The sequence below is a fragment of the Triticum urartu genome, chromosome 3, assembly GCF_003073215.2.
Source record: "Triticum urartu cultivar G1812 chromosome 3, Tu2.1, whole genome shotgun sequence".
In the NCBI taxonomy this organism is placed as follows: Eukaryota; Viridiplantae; Streptophyta; class Magnoliopsida; order Poales; family Poaceae; genus Triticum; species Triticum urartu.
This window is the reverse complement of record NC_053024.1, coordinates 573407133-573414751: the sequence shown is the minus strand read 5'-3', so window position 1 is coordinate 573414751 and position 7619 is coordinate 573407133.

Here is a 7619-nt window from a genome sequence, read left to right as displayed (position 1 = left end):
TGTGTACACTCACAAACACATTAGTTTCTCAATCTATTTGTCTTCAATACTCCAAAACCACTAAGGGGGCACTTGTTGCACTTACAACCGGTCACCTATCCGCGGACGCGCCCGGTCACATCCGCGGACGTTTGAGGGGCCGGATTTGCAAAGTCTGGCTATAGATGCTCTGATGCCCCCCAAAGAGCCACCATGCGGATAGCCATCCAGGGCTGTCGCCCTGGCGTCACTGTCACGAGATACCGTGCGCCGCCCACATCATAATGCACTCAACCATGGTAGGAAGAGCGACGAGACTTCATATACTCCTTTTTTTGAATTAAAACAAAAAAATATTCATTAGAAATAAGCAGTACATCGTTTGTGAGGATCATTACAATTTCATTGAGAGGCTCCTCAAACCAATCCAAAGTCAAAAGAAAATCTAGCTAACCTAGCAAGTTCATGTGTTACTTTATTTGCCTCTCTATTACAATGTTTGAATCTATTCATGATAAAATCACATGCATAGTGATAACAATCATCAAAAATTGCCACCGGCGCACCCGCTGACTGTCCTCTATCTTGCATGGTCTCAACCACCTCAAAATTGTCTGAGTTGATGATTAGGTGATTACACCCCGCCCTTTCTGCTAAAGTTAGGCCAAATTTGAGAGCTAAGGCTTCTGATATCAAAACATCTGAGCTGTAGTCGATCTTTCCATTTTCACCTGCAATAAACCTACCTTTGTCATCTCTCAAGACCGCCCCCATAGTACCCTTCAGCATGTCATGGTCAAAAGAGGTTTCAATATTGAGTTTCATGGAGCCCCTAGGGGGACAGTGCCAACCCCCCTTTTTTATGGACGCCTTTGAAGATGACGCGTTTACAAAATTGTGTGTAAGAGTTGTAATCCCCATTGATATCTGAGTTGCATTCTGAGTTAATTCCTTGTGCACCAATTTCCGTCTTTCCCACCATAGATACCAAGCTGAGATAGCTATCATTTCTCGTACATTTTTGTACCCCATAATACGCAAATCTTGATCTGGAAAAAGTAATGGGTATTCCAATATCGCCTCTCCAGCACGATCAACCTCACAAGCTTTATCAATAGTCACATCCATCCCTAGCTTTTTCCAAACCTCCTTTGCTTTAGTACATAGGAAAAAGCATGTGCTTCGTATCTTCTACACACTGAGAGCAAGCAGGATAGAAGGGAGAGACCTTCATGTGTCTATTAGTGAGTGTTGCCCTGCATGGGAGAGTGCCATGTAATGTACGCCATATAAATTTTTTGACTTTTGCTGGACAAGATAACTTCCATATATGACACCATATAGGGTTTGTTGTCTCGGCCCATCCCGTTAGAATGTTTCAGTTTACTCCCATACTGATAATTCCACTCCATAGAATAACCTGGTCGTACCGAGAATATACCATTTTTCGTATAACTCCAGGCAATGAAATATGTCATATTATGTTGCAGAATTGGGATTGAAAGAATTTGTTGTGCGTCAATGGGCCACATAGTTTGTCTAACCAGTTCCTCATCCCAATCATTGGAGGTAGGGTCAACCAAATCAACCACTTTTGATAACAAATGTCCCCCCTTGGGAGTCACAATCTTCCTAGTGGCACAATTTTGATCCAGACATGTTCCAAAATTTTGATGTTATGTCCATCCCCCAGTCGCCAAATATAGCCATGCTTCAGAGTAGTAATACCTGCCATAATGCTTTGCCAAGTGAAAGACGTGCCATGCTTTGGCTTGGAATTCATCAAATCACCATCAGGATAATACTTGGCTCTTAGAATAGTAGCACACAAGGAGTCAGGATTATCAAGGAGACACCATGCTTGTTTGGAAAGCAGAGCTAGGGTGAAACAGTGGATATCACAGAATCCCATTCCTCCTTGGTTTTTTGGTACACACATTTTCCACCAGGCCATCCAGTGCATCATCCTCTGGTTCTCTCCTCATCACCCCACTAGAAGTGTGCCTATCGCTTCAATGATTGCCTTACAATTTTTTAGGAATTTTAAAGACCGACATTGCATAGGTAGGTATGGCTTGGATCACAGCCTTAAGAAGGATCTCCTTCCCCCCGACAGATAGTAACTTTTCCTTCCAACCACTAATTTTCTTAACAATACGTTCTATCAGCAATTTAAAACAGTTCATTTTATCAACACCCACATTTGCTAGCAGGCGTAGGTATTTTTCATTCAGAACCTCTGTCATTATATTAAGCATTGTACACAATTGTTCTCTGATCTCTACCTTTGTATTAGGGCTAAAGAAAATACTGGTATTTTTGAAGCTTACCAGTTGTCCTGACGCCACACAATATAACTCTAGTGCTACTTTCAGGGCCGCCGCATTCTGTTGATTGGCTTTCATCAAGATCAATGAATCATTCGCAAAGAGAAGATTTGTAACCGACAGGGTGTCTCTACAGATTTTAACTCCTGATATGTTTCCGTTCTCCTCAGCATGCGTAAGCAAGGCATTCAACCCTTATGTGCATAGAAGAAGGAGGTATGGTGATAGCGGGCCCCCTGTCTAAACCCTCTCATGGGTTTAAATCTCTCACCTTCCTCTGCATTGATCTTTACTTTCTATTCGTCTGTTGCACTTCTGACTTGAAAAGCTTTGTAAAATATTTAGTAGTGTGACTTGTCAAATCATTTCCTGTTATCCAGTTACCAGACTCGTCTAATAGTTTCTTTATATTATTTCTTTTTTCCTGGCCGTGGCAGCGTTATGAAAAAAATGACATATTACGATCCCCGTGCATCAACCAGTTCGCCCATCCTCTTTGTAACCAGAAAATTTCCTCTTGATCCAAGATATTTTCAATTACCACAATAATTTCCTTTAACGACATCGAGACTCCGTATTCAAAGGACCACGCCTTAGTCTCTCCAACTCTTTTTTTAATTTCCTAATTCTCACCTTTGGTCCCTTTAGGGTTTCCCTGTCCCAAGTATGTAGATCGGCATGCACTGCTCTCGTACGGTCAGCAAATGAAGGTCCAATACATGCAAGCTTTGCTTTCTCCCAAGATGCCTTAACAATTTTAGTGACCGTCTCTTCCTTCAACCACCTCGCCTCAAATTGTTTAACGCTCCCCTCTGGTCGTTTAAAGATTTTTTTTCATCCAAGTAATCCATATCCAGTACGATTGGGCGATGATCAGAATGAACACGTTCTTCATTGATCACTACCGCACATGGAAATTTGTTTGCCCATGCTATATTACAGACCGTCCGATCAAGGCGTTCACGTGTTTTGCCTCTCCTCCAAGTGAACAGGTCGCCAATGTAGCCTAGGTCGTCCAGCCCACAAACCATTAGGCATTCACGAATATCTCTCATCATACCAAGTGGTTTAGCCATACCACCCTCTTTTCTGAAGGATATATAATTTCATTAAAATCCCCCAAAACCACCCAGGGATGGTTTCCCTTACTATATAAATTGTGAATATCATCCCAAGAAAGATGGCATTCATTCCATTTCGTGTGACCATTAAAACCCCTGAACCGCCATTGAACCACATTCTCATACATAAAAATCAATAAAATGGGGCGAAACATAGTTCAACTCAATTTTATTCGACTTATGATAAAACAAAACGAGGCCACGGGCCTTACCATCACTTTCCACTACAAACATAGATTCAAAACCTAGAACACGACGAAGCTCATCGCCTTTACAATTATTCAAATGGGATTCAAAAAGGAATATTAAATCTGCTCTTGTACGCTCCTGTAGGTCCAGAAGCTCATGAACTACTGTGTTAGAGAGCATATATACCACGACAGTTCCACCCTAGGATTTTTATTTGGCCCGGTGGTCCTCCTTCTTGAAGGCCACCGATGTTCCAATCTCATATTTCTCTTCACCGACCGATTCCGCACCTCGCGACACATACTCTTCATCCTTTTCGTCAATCTCCTTTACAATGTGTGTAACCCCGCCCTCCTCGTCCTGGACTACAACAACTCTACCCGCGCACACCCATTTTGAAGAGAAGAACCCTCTTACTAGCACCTTGGCTTTTCCAGTAGGGTTCAACACTAAGGTTTTTTGGCAAAAAAAATTACTCTCTCCTCACTTTGAATTTTACAAAACCTCTTAGAAGTATGACCCACAATCCCACAACACTTGCAATACAAAGGTAGCTTCTCATACTTTACATCAAACTTAAAAATCTTTGAACTACCTAAAGGGGTAATCTCTACAAAGGTCTTCAGAGATTCATGAGAAGAATCTTCACATGCAGACGTAATTTTTTTCAACAATTACATGGTTACGATGTGGCACCTCCAGAACCTCTCCAAATTGATCCTCGAGAGACTACCCTACACTCTCCATCTTAAGCTCGAACGAGAGATCGCGTACCTGGACCCAAATGGTCATGACGCCAAGGTCAACCTCCACTGGATCGCCCTTGTCGTCGAACTCGGCAAAAATGAGCACATCCTGCTTGAAGTGCCATGGATGCGCCTTAAGCACAAACCGACAGTCACTCTCAGTAGCAAAGTTGATGATGAACCTTCCATCGTCGCTGGCCACCTCTTGCAGGGTGGTCACCCCTTGGTTCTTCCACGCCGTGTTCTAGAGATCTGTGAGGATGACCCTCGGGTTGGGCTGGAAGGGGGACAGGAGGCGTCCAACCACTAGGAAGCCGCTGACGACCTTGTGGGAAGCCTCCATGTCAATGACAAGAGGACACCCCCCCTCTTGGATGCGCCCCGACGACTTTGTCCCCAACTGGTGGAGAGAGGATCCAGCTGCCGTGGCATCTGTCATCACCCTCAACCCCTCTCCACTCGCTGGTATTTTCCCCAAAACATTGCCCACACTCCCTCCCTGACCGTCCATGGCACACTTCCCTCGATCACTGCAGATGGTAGAAGGAACATAAAGCAGACGAAGCTACACTGGCGAGAACAATGGTGAGGATTGACCTCTCCATGTACCACAGATATAGCATGCTAGGATCCCCTTCCACCTCGTATAAAAATGGAATTGATGCTAATAACCATGAGTAATAAGCCATGAATGAGCAGTTTCCTAATAACTACAATGAAGAAATCTCCCTTTTGCTCAAGAGGTTCACAATCGCCAATAGTAGGATCCAAAATCGGGGCATCAATCAGCTCCAGCTGATGACTCCTACTATAATCTTGAGAGGATAAACATCCTATCACATCTATAGATGTTGCCTCTGAATCCCGAGCGGAGATTGCTCTATTCCCCCCCCCCCAACGTAAAGAAAACATCAGTTTCCAAAGAATTGATCGATGTCAAGGCCTCTCCATGCTGAAACCTCTTGTTGGATCCTACCCCAATTAAGTGCCCTTCTAAATTAATAAGCGCGGTATCCAAATCCCCTTTACAATCAACAAAATTTCCAGAAACAGAGCCACCCAAATCCGCGGAAACGGGACCAACAAAAGATCTTGAAGCTTGGATGGATCCTTCCCCAAATGGAATAGAGGGGGTCTCACCTTCCAATTTACTAAAAAACTCTGACGCTCTTCTCCTCGAGATCTTCAGGCAGCTCTTTGATCTGCCGCCCTGCGTAATATCAGCCTCGATCTTGCCCGGATCTCCTCCCAATCTCTCGCGCTGAGGTGGCCCCTGATAAGGCCCACTCTAGGGGGATCGGCCCCTCCTCCTGGCTTTGTCGCCGCCGCCATCACCCATGCTCACTCGCCATCGCCGCCAGACCGCCTTCCCGATCGCGGGAGCCCCCTTTTTTGTAGAAGTGCCAATTTTTTTTGTGAAATTACCATTGTTGCCGTTTCCAACACTTCATCTACTCCTAGCCCGACATTAGTCCATGAGTCTGAGTAGGCGACTCTACCATAGGAGGCCCCCACGCCTGCGTCCCCAGCCAATACCAGGTGGACTTGGGGACACGACACCGAGACTGCCGACAACCGTCGGCGAGCCAGTCCTGAGCCCTTGGCCAGGTGAGCACGCACGATGCCATGTCCATGGTCACTTGCGCCGATCCATGCACCGACGCAACGCTAACACGACCACCACCACTGAGCACCACGCGGACCAAGCCTGCCCCCACCTACCCAGGACGATGGCCCCGATCCGCCTCGGGCCCAGATCTGGTCTGCCCAAGCATAAACCTAATACATCTCCAATGTATCTATAATTTTTTTATTGTTCCATGCTATTATATTATCATTCTTGGATGTTTTACAATCATTTTATAGAAACTTTATATCATTTTTGGGACTAACCTATTGACATAGTGCCCAGTGCTAGTTGCTATTTTTTGCTTGTTTTTTTACTTCCCAGAAAATCAATACCAAATGGAGTACAAATGCAGCGAAACTCTTCGGATATTTATTCTGGACCAGAAGATACAAGATGGGGCAAAGAAGTACCAGAGGGGTGCCCCGAGGGGGGCACAACCCACCTGGGCACGCCTGGGGGCCCAGGCATGCCCTGGTGGGTTGTTCCCACCTCGGTGACCTCCCGCACCACCTCTTTGCTCTAGTAATACCCCGAAAATCCAAAAACCCTAGGGGATTCGACGAAACACAATTCCAGCCACATATCCAATCTAGACACCATCACAGAGGGGTTCATCATCCTCATTGGTGCCTCTCCGATGATGCGTGAGAAGTTCATTGTAGACCTCTTCCTCTCTCTCTCTCTCTTGTGATTCTCAATACAATGGTCTCTTGGAGATCTATTTGATGTAACTTTTTTGCGGTGTGTTTGTTGGGATCCGATGAACTTTGAGTTTATGATCAGATCTATTTTATCCATGAAAGTTATTTGAGTTTTGATCTCTTATATGCATCATTGCTTATAGCCTCGTATTTCTTCTTTGAATCTTTGGTTTAGTTAGGCGAACTAGATCGATATTTCTTGCCATGGGAAGAGGTGCTTTGTGATGGGTTTGATCTTACGGTGCTCAATCTCGGTGACATAAGGGGACATGCCACGTATGTATCATTGCTATTAAGGATAACAAGATGGGGTCTATTCCAACATGAATAGATCTTGTCTACATCATGTCATCATTCTTATTGCATTACTCTGTTTCTCCATGAACTTAATACACTAGATGCACGCTGGATAGCGGTCGATGTGTGGAGTAATAGTAGTAGATGCAGGCAGGAGTCGGTCTACTAATCTTGGACATGATGCCTATATAATGATCATTGCCTCGATATCGTCATAATTATTTGAAGTTCTATCAATTTCCCAACAGTAATTTGTTTACCCACCATATGCTATTTTTCTCGAGAGAAGCCACTAGTGAAATCTATGGCCCCAGGGTCTATTATTTATCCTATTTGCCTTTGAGATCTATTTTTATTTGCTTTTATTTTCAGATCTGTTAATCCAAAAACCCAAAAATATCTTGCTGGACTTTTTTGTTATTTATTTTATTTCATGTTTCCGCGAGATCTATTTATCCAATCTACTACAAATTTATCTATCTTTTTACCCGGGAGGGATTGACAACCCCTCTTACACGTCGGGTTGCAAGTATTTGTTCTTTGTGTCCAGGTACCATTTATATAGTGTTGCGTGGTTCTCCTACTGGTTTGATAACCTTGATCTCATCACCAAGGGAAATAACTACCGT